The sequence below is a fragment of the Mus pahari genome, chromosome 5 (genome assembly GCF_900095145.1).
Source record: "Mus pahari chromosome 5, PAHARI_EIJ_v1.1, whole genome shotgun sequence".
Taxonomy (NCBI): domain Eukaryota; kingdom Metazoa; phylum Chordata; class Mammalia; order Rodentia; family Muridae; genus Mus; species Mus pahari.
The window spans coordinates 11969322-11983844 of record NC_034594.1 but is presented as its reverse complement, the minus strand read 5'-3'; the positions used below and the strand labels follow the sequence as shown (position 1 = coordinate 11983844).

The following is a 14523-nucleotide window of genomic DNA, read 5'->3' as shown; positions in this document are numbered from 1 at the left end:
GGATAGCATTTGAAATGTAAATTAAGAATGTGTTTAATAAAAAATCGGGAAAAAAGGAAAAATTGTCTCAATTTCTTTCTTTGTTAGGTCTATTTGCTTTTGGTATCAGAGAAATTGTGGCTTCATTGAATGTATTAGGTAGGGTTCTTTCTGTTTCTATTTTGTGGGATAGTTTGAAGAATACTGGTATTAAGTCCTTTTTGAAGGTCTGATAGAATTCTGCACTAAACCCATCTGCTCTGGTCTTTTCATGGTTGGGCATCATTTAGTGACTGCTTCTATTTTTTTATGATTTATGTGATGGTTTAGATGGTTCATCTGATCCTGCTTTAACCTTGGTATTTGGTATCTGTCTAGAAAATCATCCATTTCATCCAGAGTTTCCAGTTGTGTTGAGTAGAGTTTTCTGTAGTAGGATCTGATGATTTTTTGGAGTTGCGTCAGTTTCTGTTGTTATATCTCCCTTTTCATTGCTATTTGTTAATTGGATCGTGACTCTGTGCCCTCTGGTTAGTCAGGCTAACACTTTATGTATCTTGTTGATTTTCTCAAAGAACCAGCTCCTAGTTTTGTGGATTCTTTGTATAATTATTTTGGTTTTGACTTGGTTGGTTTCAGGCCTGAGGTTGATTATTTCCTGCCTTCTTCTCCTCTTGTGCTTATTTGGTTCATTTAGCACTAGAGCTTTCAGGTGTGCTGTTAAGCTGCTAGTGTATGCTCTCTCCAGTTTCTTTTTGGAGATACTCAGAGCTACGAATTTTCCTCTTAGCACTGCTTTCATTATGTCCTGTAAGTTTGGGTATGACGTACCTTCATTCTCATTAAATTCTAAAAAGTCTTTCATTTCTTCCTTGACCAAGTTATCACTGAGGTATCATAGAGCATTGTTCTCCTTCCATGTGTATGTTTGCTTTCTGTTGTTTTTGTTGCTATTGAAGACCAACCTTGTTCAGTAGTGATCTGATAGAAGCATGGGATTATTTCAATCTTCCTTGTTTGGAGGTCTGTATTGTGGCCAAGTACATGGTCTGTTCTGGAGAAAAGACCATGGGGTGCCAGCAAGAAGGCATAGTCTTTTGACTTAGGATGTTCTATAGATTTCTGTTAAATCCATTTGGTCCATAAGTTCTGCTGGTTTCACTGGGTCTCTGTTTAGTTTGTGTTTCCCTGATCTGTCCAGTGATGAGAGTTGGTTATTGAAGTCCTCCATAATTATTGTTTGAGGAGCAATGTGTGCTTTTAGCTTCAGTAAAGTTTCTTTTATGAATGTGGGTGCCCTTGCATTTGGAGCATAGATGTTTCATATTGAGAGTCTTTCCTGGTAGATTTTTCCTTTGATAAGTATGAAGTGTCTTTCCTGATAATTTTGATGACTTTTGACTAAAGGTTAATTTTATCAGATATTAGAATGCCTCCTCCAGCTTGGTTCTTGGGACCATTTGCTTGGAAAACTGTCTTCCAGCCATTGACTCTGAGGCATGTCTATCTTTGACATGGACATTTGTCTCCTATATGCAATAAAACCCTGGGTACTGTAGGTATACAGTCTGTTATTCTATGTCTCTGAAGTATGGAATTGAATACATTGATGTTAAGAGATATTAAGGAGTAGTGACTTTTGCTTCCTGTTATTGTTGATGTTATTTTAAGATTTGTGTGGTTATCTTCCTTTGGGTTTGTTGGAAGATTACTTTCTTGCTTTTTCTAGGGTGTAGTTTCCTTTCCTGTGTTGGAGTTTTTCATCTATTAACCTTTGAAGGACTGGCTTTGTGGAGAGATACTGTGTACATTTGATTTTGTCATGCAATATCTTGGTTTCTTCATCTACAGTAATTGAGAGGTTTTCTGGGTATAGTAGCCTGGGCTGGCATTTATGATCTCTTAGGGTGTGTATGAGATCTACCTAGGATCTTCTGGCTTTCATAGTCTCTGGTGAGAGGTCTGGTGTAATTCTGATAGGCCTGCCTTCTTATGTTACTTGACCTTTTTCTCTGACTGCTTTTTGTTGTTGTTGTTTTCTACATTTACTGTTTTGATTATTATGTAAGGGGAGGAATTACTATTCTGGTCCAAACTATTTGGAGCTCTGCAGGCTTCTTGTATGTTTATGGCAAATCTCTTTCATTATGTTAGGGAAATTTACTTCCATAGACCCAAAGAGACCCAGAGAGACCCAAACTGTGTGAGAGTTACTCATCACCTCAAAAATCAGTCATCAACTATATCTAATTACTTTATGACTCTAGAATACTATTATATTTCTACACACATTTTTATTATGGCAAAGGTGAAAATGCCACCTTCACAAAAGCAACCACTACAATTTATCCACAAAATAACTCAGTATAAAACAGGTGTATTTCAGAATTGAAAGAAAGAAAGAAAGAAAGAGCTTTACGTGGGTTTTAAAAGAGGAGAAAAGAAAAAGAAAAAGAAGCAAAGAAGGAATCCACCATTGTCTTCCGGACCCAGTAGCCAACCCTCAGTCTGGGCATCACAGACCAGGCCCTGGGTCCCTTTCTTGTGCAGAGTTGCTCAGTTGTTAGCTGGTGTCCATCCTTTCCTGATAAGCATCCAGCTGGGCGTCCAACTCCTCTGCAGATAGCTGCTGCTGCTGCTGCTGCTGCTGCTTTGAGTTCCTGCTGCTGCCTCTCCTTCTTCCCTGGATGCCTCCAAGTGTCCCTCTCCTGGTGCCTCGACCATCAAGACCTCCAGAGCCAGGGTTTCTTGTCATGCTGCCCCTGTTTCTGCTTTGTGCAGGTCTTCNTTGTGTATCAATCTGTGAGGTGACAAGCTGGATGTTCATAGGGCGGCCATCCAAAGGGACGCCATTGTACTCTCTCATAGCCTTCAGGGCATCTGCTTTTCTTTCAAAGTGCACATGTGCTGTCCCTAAACTTCGTCCAGAGGGATTGTAGTGCACAGCAGACTTTTTCAAGGTTCCAAATTCAGCAAAGAGTTGCTGAATATCAGCATCTGACACTCCGAAGTGCAGGTTTGACAGGAGCAGCTTCCCACCAGTATCCATGTGGTTTCCACCCCTGAAGCCGCCAATTAATAGGTCATGCTGCCACTTGTCTGGAAGTTGTTTTGGTCTGCGTTATGGTGCCAGCCTGTTCCTGCCGCCATGAGTGATGGCGGGCTGGTGCCTCTTAGGCCCAGTGCCCCGATTCACCCTGGAATCAGGCCTGCGATGACGTCCTTGCTGGATCTTGTTCAGCTTAATGATGTCTTCCAGAGACATGTCCGTTTTGTCAGCCATGGCCAGTGTGGATTTGGGGCTTGGATCAAGCCTAACTGATTTGAAAACAAAATTTTAGTTTATGTTGAAAGTACATCTGTCGTTTCAGCATAATAGATCATTAAACAATAGGGAAGAGTTCATGAGAACTTGATTAGAAAAAACAAGAAGTTTGAACTTGATCAGTATATACCCACAAAGGTTTGAATTTAGCCATATATGTAAGTGTAACTTCTGTTTTGCAAATGACAGAACTAGTTAAATACCATGCTGGTCTTCTCAGAATGATTCCTACCCAAACCCAGTTCCTTAGCACCACAGTTTCAAAAAAAAAAAAAAAAAAATGCAAACATTAGAAGAAACAAATATTTTAGATATTGTCACAAACAAAATACAGGAAAATAAAAATTAATGCTTTTCCTCTCAACACTCAAGAGGCAGAGGCAGGAGGATCTTTCCAACTTCCATGACAGCCTGGTACACACAACCAGCTCTAGACTCTCCAGGCCTACCTAGTAAGTCCTGGACTTCAGAAATAAATGACACTCTCTGAATATTTTACCAGAAGAAGATAAAACATGTTAACCAACATAATTAGAATGAGAACCACCACCCAAATACACAATACCAAAAACAGAATTATTTAAAATCAAATGTATTTACAGTTTAATGTTAAGGTTAAGTCTTGGGAAAGAACTATTTCACAGCTCTGAAGACCTGGACTCTCTTAGGAGACTTTGGCTCCTTGAGACTCGTCTGTGTGGTTCACTCACCTCTGTCAAGCCTTCTCTCTCAGGGCAGACTGCAGAGGACAACCCTTGGCTCTCTTGGTAGCTTGCCTCAGCTCTCTCAAGTGTGCTGGCCAAGCCTCTCCAGACTCCTTTTATACTCCTAAGGACCTCCCCTTCCCTAGATAAGCCTATCATCTCTGATAATTGAATCATTTTTTCACACCACAAATAATTACAATCCTTAACGAGACAGAATATTAAAGAAATCAATGTTTGGGAACTTTAACAGAGATGCTACAAGAAACACCTGTGGCTAATTCACTGTAATACCCACTAAAAAGAATGAACATTTCATTTTTAAAAGCCTTCCAACAGTTTATCCCTCCTAACTTGATAAAATCAGTTGGATTCTTTAGGTTGTTTGAGATTGCTGTCCTTGAACTCTCTGTAGAGCAGTGACTGCCTCCAACTGAGAGATCTGCCTGCCTCTGCCTCCCAAGTGTGTAGATGAAAGATTTTGACACCAAATGACTCAGTAAACCCTTTCTAAACTTAGCTAGGAAAAACGAAAGTAAAGAAAAAAATAAATGACCAAGAACTAAAGTCAAAAAATGGTCACAGTTCACAGGATTCTATCACTGTAACAAACAGGGTAACAGAGACCGTCCTGTAGAGAAGAATCACAAAGACAGGCAACTGCTAACTGTGTTTCTTGCTGGAAATCTAACCCAGGGCTGCACATGTGCCAAGCAAGTATTCTGTCACTGAGACACACTCAGACCCCTCTGTGAAGAACTTAAAGAAAGAGAATAAAATGTATGGATATTATATGAAAAGTAGGAAGGAATTTGAAACAGGGACTTAGTGTTTAAGACATTGGGCTCAGCCATCAACTCCTTTAGAATGAAACTCATTGGGCCCCATTCTGATTCATCTCATTGCCTTTATGGTGGAAATGACAGAGAACATTTTGCTTATTTTGTTTTGTTTTCCTTTAAGATCTTGTCACATTATGCAGCCTAGAACTTGACACACAGCCCAGGCTGTCCTCCCTCAGAATCCTAGATGTGCTTGCCTCCCTCTACTGAGTCCTCAGATAAAACTCTTGGGTCACTCTGCCCAGTACAGAGGAATATTTTTGAACGACATATCTTTCTTCTAAATCTTCAAAATGAAAACCATCATCACTATATCAGTCAGGGTTCTCTAGAGAAGCAGAACTTACAGAATGAATCTCTACATATAGAAAGGGGATGTATTTGAATGACTTACTAGCTGGGGTCTGGCTATTCCAATGGTTTTCTATGGATGGAAAATTCGTGAGTCCACAATGCACTCAGTCCACAAGGCTGGAGGTCTCAACTGGTCTTCAGTAGAGATGCTGGGATCCCAGGGAAAGGATGGATTGGCTAGCAAGGTGAGAGCAAGCAGACAATGAGCAAACACTTCCTCTTGCATGTCTTTATGTAGGCTTCCAGAAGAAGGTGTGGCTCACATTAGAGGTGGGTCCTCCTTAGGCAAGATTCAGATTAAAGGTGTGTGTCTGCCTGTCTGCCTGCTTCAAGATTTGATTAGAGGTGGGTCTTCCCATGTGACATTAATCAAAAATCCCAAACAGGTGTGTCCTCTCGTTTTAGCTCTTCATTAACTCCTGATGTAATCACATTGACAACCGAGAATAGCTATCATTTTCACTTTATCTCCATAGACATCTGTTTGTTTTCAGAGATGAGGTGAGGGTTTTGTTCTGGTCCCATACTTCTGGGCTAAGAGACTATTAGATTGTCTCTGTCCCCTAAATGTTTGTTTGTTCTGTTTATGAGATGATCTTCACTGTGTAACCCAGCTGGCCTGGAACTCCTGGGTAGACCAAGTTGGCCAGGGTCTTTCTGAGATCACCATGCCTTTGAGAGAGTGGAATTATAGGTCTTGTCACCATGCCCAACCTGCATCCTTCAGAGTAGCTGGGAATATGGGCACATAGCACTATATTTGTCTAAACAGATATTTTAACATTTTTAAAATTGTATTACCTTGTGAGACTCCCATTTCTAAATAACACACGCACACATACACACACACACACACACACACACACACACACACACACACACACAAGTCATAAGGATATACAAGCCTAAGAAAGTTCCCAAATATGTTGCTAATACACATAAGAAACATCTTATCCATTGACAAGGTATAATAATTAAATGTTTCCTTTAGGTTCTTTGGAATCCTCCACAGGAATGCTAATCTGTTTGGGAACTTAGAATGTTGTAAACGCGAAGGGAGGTCATGATAACAATTCAGGGAGAGAGCAGAGACTAAAGATTATAAAAATTTCCCCTTTCTGTGACACCCCCAGTATTATAATGTTGTGAAAAGAATAAGATTTTTTTTCATGTGCTTTGACATTTTTTATTAGATATTTTCTTTATTTACATTTTAAATTATATACCCTTTCCTGTTTTCCTCTCTGAAAACCTCCTAACCCATTCCCTCTCCCCCTGCTCAGGAACTCAGACACTCCTGCTTGCCTGTTGTGCATTCCCTTACACTTGGACACTCAGCCTTCTCAGGGCCAAGGGCATCTCCTCCCATTGATGACTGACAAGGCCATTCTTTACTACATATGCAGCTGGAGCCATGGGTCACTCCATGTGTGCTCTGTGGTTGGTAGTTTAGTTCTTGGGAGCTCTGGGGGCACTGGTTGGTTCATATTGTTGTTCCTCCTATGAGGCTGCAAGCTCCTTATGCTCCTTTGGTCCTTTCTCTAGGTCTTACTTTGAGGATCTTGTACTCAGTCCATTGGTTGGCTGAGGGCACCCACCTCTGTATTTGTTAGGCACAAGACAGCTATATCAGTCTTCTGTCAGCAAGCACTTGTTAGCACCCACAATAGTGTCTGCGTTTGGTGACTGTATATTGGATGAATCCTAAGGTGGGGGTAGTCTTTGCATAGTCTTTTCTTCAGTCTCTGTTCCACACTTTTTCTCTGGATCTCCTCCCATGGGGGTTTTTTCCCCTTTTTAAGAAGGATAGAAGTCTCCACACTTTGGTCTTTGTTCTCATTCAGCTTCATGCGGTCTGTGAATTGAATCTTGGGTGTTCCAAACTTCTGCGCTAATATCCTTTTATCAGTAGGTACATACCATGCATGTTCTTTTTGATTGAGTTAACTCACTCAGGATGATATTTTCTACTTCCATCCATTTGCCTCAGAATTTCATGAATTCATTGTTTTTAATAGCTGGGTAGTACTCCATTCTGTAAATGTACCACATTTTCTGTATCCATTCCTCTGTTGAGGGACAGCTGGGTTCTTTCCAGCTCTTGGCTATTATAAATAAGGATGAAATGAACATAGTGAAGACTGTGTCCGGATTACATGTTGGAACATCTTGTGGGTATATGTCCAGGAGTGGTATTGGTGGGTCCTCAGTAGTATTAGGTCCATTTTTCTAAGGAACTGCCGAACTGATTTCCAGAGTGGTTTTACCAGCTTGCAATCCTACCAGCAATGGAGGAGTGTTCTTCTTTCTCCTCAACCTCTCCAGCATCTGCTGTCACCTAAGTTTTTGATCTTATCCATTCTGACTGATGTGAGGTGGAATCTCAGGGTTGTTTTAATTTATATTTTCCTTATGTCTAATGATGTTGAACATTTCTTTAGGTGTTTCACATCCATTCGTTATACCTCTGTTGAGAATTCTTTGTTTAGCACTGTACCCCATTTTTAACAGGGTTTTCCGGAGTCTAACTTCTTGGGTTCTTCATATATATTAGATTCAAATATATTAGATATTAGCCTTCAATCTGATGGTTGCCTTTTTGTCTTATTGACAGTATCCTTTGCCTTACAGAAGCTTTGCAATTTTATGAGATCCAGGTTGTTGGTTATCTTACAGCATGAGCCACTAGTGCTCTCTTCAGGAATTTTTCCCCTGTGCTCATAAGTATGAGGCTCTTCCCCACTTTCTACTCTATATGTTTCAGTGTATCTGATTTTATGTTAAGGTCCTTAATCCACTTGGACTTGAGCTTTGTACAAGGAGATAAGAATGGATCAATTCACAATCTTCTACATGCTAACTGCCAGTTGAGCCAGCACCATTCTTTGAAAATGTTCTTCCCCTCCCCCCAAACTGGATGGTGTTAGCGCCTTTGTCAATGATCAAGTGACCATAGGTTTGTGGGTTCATTTCTGGGTCTTCAATTCTATTCCACTGATCTACCTGCNTGTCACTGTACCAATACCATGCAGTTTTTATCACAATTGCTCTGTAGTACAGCTTGATGTCAGGGATGGTGATTCCACCAGAAGTTCTTTTATTGTTGAGAATAGTTTTCACTATTCTAGTTTTTTTGTTATTCCAGATGAATTTGCTAATTTCTCTATCTATCTCTGTGAAGAATTGAGTTGTATATTTGATGGGAATTGCACTGAATCTGTAAATTGCTTCCACCAAGTAGGCTATTTTTACTATATTAATCCTGTCAATCCATGAGCATGGGAGGTCTTTCCCTCTTCTGATTGTTCTTTGATTTCATTTTTCAGAGATTTGATGTTCTTATCATGCACATCTTTCACTTGCTTAGTTAGAGTCACACCAAGGTATTTTATATTATTTGTTACGATAGTGAAGGGTGTTGTTTCCCTAATTTCTTTCTAAGCCTGATTTTCCTTTGTTTAGAGGAAGTCCACTGATTTGTTTGAGTTAATTTTATATGCAGTTACCTTGCTGAAGTTGTTTATCAGGTTTAGTAGTTCTATAGTAGAATTTTGGGGGTCACTTACGTATACTATCATATCATCTGCAAATAGTGATAGTTTGCCTTCTTTGCTTTGAATTTGTATCCCTTTAGCCTAATTTTCCTGTCTAATTGCTCTAGCTTCAACTTCTTGTACTATATTGAATAGGTAGGAAGAGAGTGGTCAGCCTTGTCTAGTCCTTGATTTTAGTGGGATGTTTCAAGTTTCTCTCCATTTAGGTTGATGCTGGCTACTGGTTTGCTGTATATGCTCTTACTATGTTAAGGTATGTGCCTTGAATTCCTGATCTTTCCAAGACTTTTATCATGAAGGGATATTGGATTTTGTCAAATGCTTTCTCAACATCTAATGAGATGGTCATATGGTTTTTTTATTTGAATTTGTTTATATAGTGGATTGCATGGTTGGATTTCTGTATATTGAACTATCCCTGCTTCCCTGGGCCGAAGCCTACTTGATCGTGATGAATGGTCCTTGTGATGTGTTCTTATATTTTGTTGGCAAGAATTTTTAGTATTTTTGCATCATTATTCAAAGGGAAATTGGTCTCCGGTTCTCTTTCTTTGTTGGGTCTTTGTGTGGTTTTAGTATCAGAGAAATTGTGGCTTCATAGAATGAATTGGGTAGGGTTCATTCTGCTTCTATTTTGTTAAATAGTTGGAAGGGTGTTGGTATTAGGTCCTTTTTGAAGGTCCAATAGAATTCTGCACTAAACCCATCTGGTCCTGGTCTTTCTGTGTTTGGGAGACGTTTAATGACTGCTTCTATTTCTTTAGGATTTATGGGACTATTTAGGTGGCTTATCTGATCCTCCTTTAACTTTGGTATTTGGTATCTGTCTTGAAAATTATCCATTTCATTCAGAGTTTCCAGTTGTGTTGAGTAGAGGCTTCTGTAGTAGGATCTGATGATTTTTGGAGTTTCTGTTGATATGTCTCCCTTTTCTTTTTTATTTTTTTAGTTTGGATCCTGCCTCTGTGCCCCCTGGTTAGTCTGGCTAACACTTTATGTATCTTGATGATTTTCTCAAAGAACCAGCTCCTCGTTTTGTGGATTCTTTGTATAGTTCTTTTTGTTTTAACTTGGTTGATTTCAGCCCAGAGGTTGATTATTTCCTGCCTTCTCCTCCTCTTGGGTTTATTTGGTTCTTTTTGTTCTAGAGCTTTCAGGTGTGCTGTTAAACTGCTAGTGTATTCTCTCTCCAGTTTCTTTTTGGAGACAGCCAGAGCTATGACTTTTCCTCTTAGCACTGCTTTCATTATGTCACATAAGTTTCGGTATGTTGTACCTTCATTCTCATTAAATTCTAAAAAGTCTTTAATTTCTTTCTTTATTTTTTCCTTGAGCAATTTATTGTTGCATCATCATAAAGCATTGTTCACCTTCCATGCGTATGGTTTTTTTCTGTTGTTTTTGTTGCTATGGAAGACCAGCCTTGATCTGCAGTGATCTGAAAGAAGGTATGCGATTATTTCAATCTGTATTAGTCAGGGTTCTCTAGAGTCACAGAACTTGCAGATAATCTCTATATAGTAAAGGAATTTATTGATGACTTACAGTCTGCAGTCCAAATCCCAACAATGGTTCAGTAGTAGCTGTGGATGGAAGTCCAAGGATCTAGCAGTTGCTGAGTCCCACACCGCAAGAAGGCGAAAGAGCGANAGCCAGACTCCCTTCTTCCAATGTCCTTATATGGTCCCCAGCAGAAGGTGTAGCCCAGATTAAAGGTGTGTGCCACCACACCTTTAATCCCAGATGATCTTGGACTCGGAGATCTCCCTGTCTTAATCTTCTGGATTCAATCACCACTGTGTCTCAAGATCTCCATACCAAGATCAGATCAGAAACTTCTATCTCCCAGCCTCCAGATTAGGTTCACTGGTGAGCCTTCCAATTCTGGATTGTAGTTCATTTCAAATATAGTCAAGTTGACAACCAGGAATAGCCACTACACAATCTTCTTTCTTTTGAGGGCTATGCTTTGACTGAATATGTAGTCAGTTCTGGAGAAGGTACCATGAGGTTCTGAGAAGAAGGTGTATTCTTTCAATTTAGGATGAAATGTTCTATAGATGTCTGTTAAACTCATTTGGTCCTTAAGTTTTGTTAGTTTCACTGTGTCTCCGTTTAGTTTGTGTTTCCTTGATCTGTCCATTGATGAAAGTTGGGTGTTGAAGTCCCCCACAACTATTGTTTGAAGTGCAAAGTGTGCTTTTAGCTTCAATGAAGTTTCTTTCATGAATGTCGTTGCCCTTGCATTTGGAGCATAGATGTTCAGAACTGAAACTTCTTCTTGATAGATTTTTCCTTTGATGAATATGGAGTGTCCTTCCTTATATTTTTGATAACTTTTGTTGAAGGTCAATTTTATCTGATATTAGAATGGCTACTCCAATTTGGTTCTTGTGGCCATTTGCTTGGTAATTGTTTCCCAGCCCTTTACTCTGAGTTAGTGTCTATTTTTGACACTGACGTGCATTTCCTTTATGCAGCAAATTGCTGTGTCCCGAGTAGGTATCCAGTACGTTAGTCTATGTCTTTGTACTGTGGAATTAAGTACATTGATGTTAAAAGATAGTAAAGAATAGTGATTTTTGATTCTTGTTTTTGTTGACGTTATTTTTATATTTGTGGTGTTGCAGTAAATCTCCAACCCACATATGCCCCGGCACACAACTCATTATGACTACATGTTGTGAGCCTAGATTGGGCAGATATACTGCTACACTACCATCTTCCACATCCATGAGTCCGCTTAGAACTTGCAGTTTCTCTAGGCCATGTGCTTCTGCTCTGCTTTTCTTCTTCCTCCTCCTCTTTTGTCTCTTTCTCTCTCAAGTATCATTCTTTTCTTTCTTTTTGCTCCACCTTCCCTCTCTCTGCCCAATCATCAGCTCGCCTTTATTTTACAAATGAAGATGGAAAGAAGGTTTACAGGAAATCACCTGAATGCTCACTCATTTCCTTGTTCACAACCCCTCACAGGACTATGGAATTGACATCAAATATAATTAGCAACAGAACTATCCACAACACTTCCCTCTTTCTGTCCAATTAGAAGTCTATTTTAGCATGGTGGCACACGCCTTTAATCCCAGCACTCGGGAGGCAGAGGCAGGCAGATTTCTGAGTTCGAGGCCAGCCTGGTCTACAGAGTGAGTTCCAGGACAGCCAGGGCTACACAGAGAAACCCTGTCTCTAAAAAAAAAAGTCTATTTTATCTCAGATATAATTGAACATAACTATTACTGTTTTGTAATTTATAAAGTACAAGAGACCTAACACCCAGTTCATCGACTTTGTTAATTAAACAGAACTTCTGTTATCTATTCTTACTTAAAAGAGTTATAATTCTACATCTGGCTATGTCTTGGCTTTAGATTGAATGCCATCTGGAAACTATCTTATCAAAACTGTTTCTCTCACAGTAAAAAGCCTGGGTCGGCTAGGAGTCTATGTAGTTTTTCAACCCCATCAGAAATCCAAGATCAACTGATTTTAACTGAAAATATATAGGAAACCTTAACAGCTTCCAAAACTTAGCCAATTTATTGAGACTGCTGATCACTTGGACAGCCCCCTACTTCACCACGTTGGAGCACTGGTCTTCATCTGACAGACTTAGAGAAACAGGCATATTAAGGACTAGCCTACTCTGTCTCAGCAGAGTCAAGCTGTCCTAACCTGTAATTGTGTCCTTTCTTTGCACAGTAATATGTCTGTAGATGAAATGAGGCAATTCTTGCCTAGTGGCTGTTTTGCCGCAACTGGAGTAACTCAAAGATGCTCAGTTTCTTCTTTGAATCCAAGACAGGGAAAGCTGTCAGGAGCAGACTGGTCTCAACAAGTGAATAAATAACATTAAAGGTCACATTCTGTAGACTTCTGATGCTTTTGAAAACCAATTATCTATTTGAAGTAATCTGGACTGTTCTCTGTTACCTGCCCTCAGCCATTTCTGATTAAAATACCTGAAAACACCCTAACAATAAACTCAGAGCCATGAATTTCCTAATTGGCCCTTAACTCACAGGCTTAATGTCTCAGATCTGTTTATAATACCAGCAATAGAAGGACTGGGTCTAAGTCTTGTACTTCAAAATGTTTAGTATCAAAGACAACCTATAATAACCAACCCCAGCCCCAAAGCCTCGAGAACTGGGATGATGACTCTTCATAACTTCTTCAAGCTGAATATGGATGTTGAGATATTTTTGAAGAGAGGGGAAAGGTAGGGAAAATGGGTCGATTCGTTGTCCTTAAGAAGGCCACACAGATGATTGCCCTGATGTCTGTGTCCTGACTGGATCTGGATGAAAACCCAAGACATCTGGAAATCAGTCAGGTCACTTCAGCATGTCTGATGATGAAATTCACAAAGGTTGTACATTCTGTAATATATAAATCTCAAAACAAAACTTTAATATCATCAAGAAATCTTTTTGTTTTATTCTCTGGAATCTAGTTCTTCAGGGAGTCTCCTTCTATCATGTCTGATATTTATCAATTTGGAAGGAACCCACAGATTTTCTTTTCCTGTGGAAACAAAGGCATAACCTGTCCTCCAGTGTAACACATTTCCCATTTTCCATTCTGATGTCAGAATATCCTTAATATAAACAGGCCGGTTTAGTGCAATAGTTCTTTCCACAATCCAGTGTATTTCAGCAATTGTGGTGTTTTGTTTATTAGCATTAAAAAATGTAAGGTTAATAAAGCACTATGTAATCTATCATGGGGATTCTTGTTGATCCTTTTGCCTATTAAATATGTCCCTTAGAGTTTGATTAGATCTCTCCACAATCGCTTCTCCTGTAGGATTGTGTGATATGCCTGTAACATGTTTTGTATTATAATATTCAAGAAACTGCTTCATCTTACTAGAGATATATGTAGGACCATTATTTGTTTTAATTTGTATAGGTATTCCCATCATGGCCACAACTTCTAACAAATATGTAATTACAGCCTTTTCAGATGCTAAGGTGGTTGGCTATTGAAATCCTGAATATGTGTTTATAGTATGGTGCACATAGTTTAATTTACCAAACTCTGTAAAATAGAAGACGTCCATTTGCCAAATGTCATTTCTTTGGGTACCCTTAGGGTTAGTTTCCTGTAGGAAATGGAGTTTGGTTATACAATTGAGCATGTAGGACATTGTCTCAACTTTTCCTTGGCTTGTTGCCAAGTGATAGAGAATTCTTTCTTTAAACCTTTGCTGTTAACATGATGTTTTTTATGGAATTCTAAAGCCTCTAGTACACTTCCTATCAATAGTTCATCAATTTCATTATTATGTTGCACCAGACAGCCTGGCAGGCCTGTATGGGATTTTATATATATATTTATATTTTTTTTTACTAGGCAACAGAGCAAAGTGATGACATTCCCAAATAACTACAGGTTTACCAGTATCTTTGACTTTAGTTCTTTTTATAAATTTTTTATTTATTTATTTTTGATATTTCTTCATTTACATGTCAAATGCTATCCCCAAAGTCCCCTACACCTTCCCCCAACTCTGCTCCACAACCCACCCACTCTCGCTTCCTGGCACTGGCATTCCCCTGTACTGGGGCATATGATCTTCGCAATACCAAGGGCCTCTCCTTCCATTGAAGGCTAACTAGGCCATCCTCTCCTACATATGCAACTAGATACACAGCTCTGGGGTATACTGGCTAGTTCGTATTGTTGTTCCTCCTATAGGGTTGCAGACCCCTTCAGCTCCTTGGGTACTTTCTCTAGCTTCTTCATTAGGGGCCCTGTGTCCC

General features: G+C 39.5%; 1 pseudogene; it reads right to left on the bottom strand.

Annotated features, from left to right (window-relative positions):
* Window positions 1-2542: 2542 nt before the first annotated feature.
* Window positions 2543-3262, bottom strand: LOC110322420 (annotated as a pseudogene).
* Between the last annotated feature and the right edge of the window lie 11261 nt (window positions 3263-14523).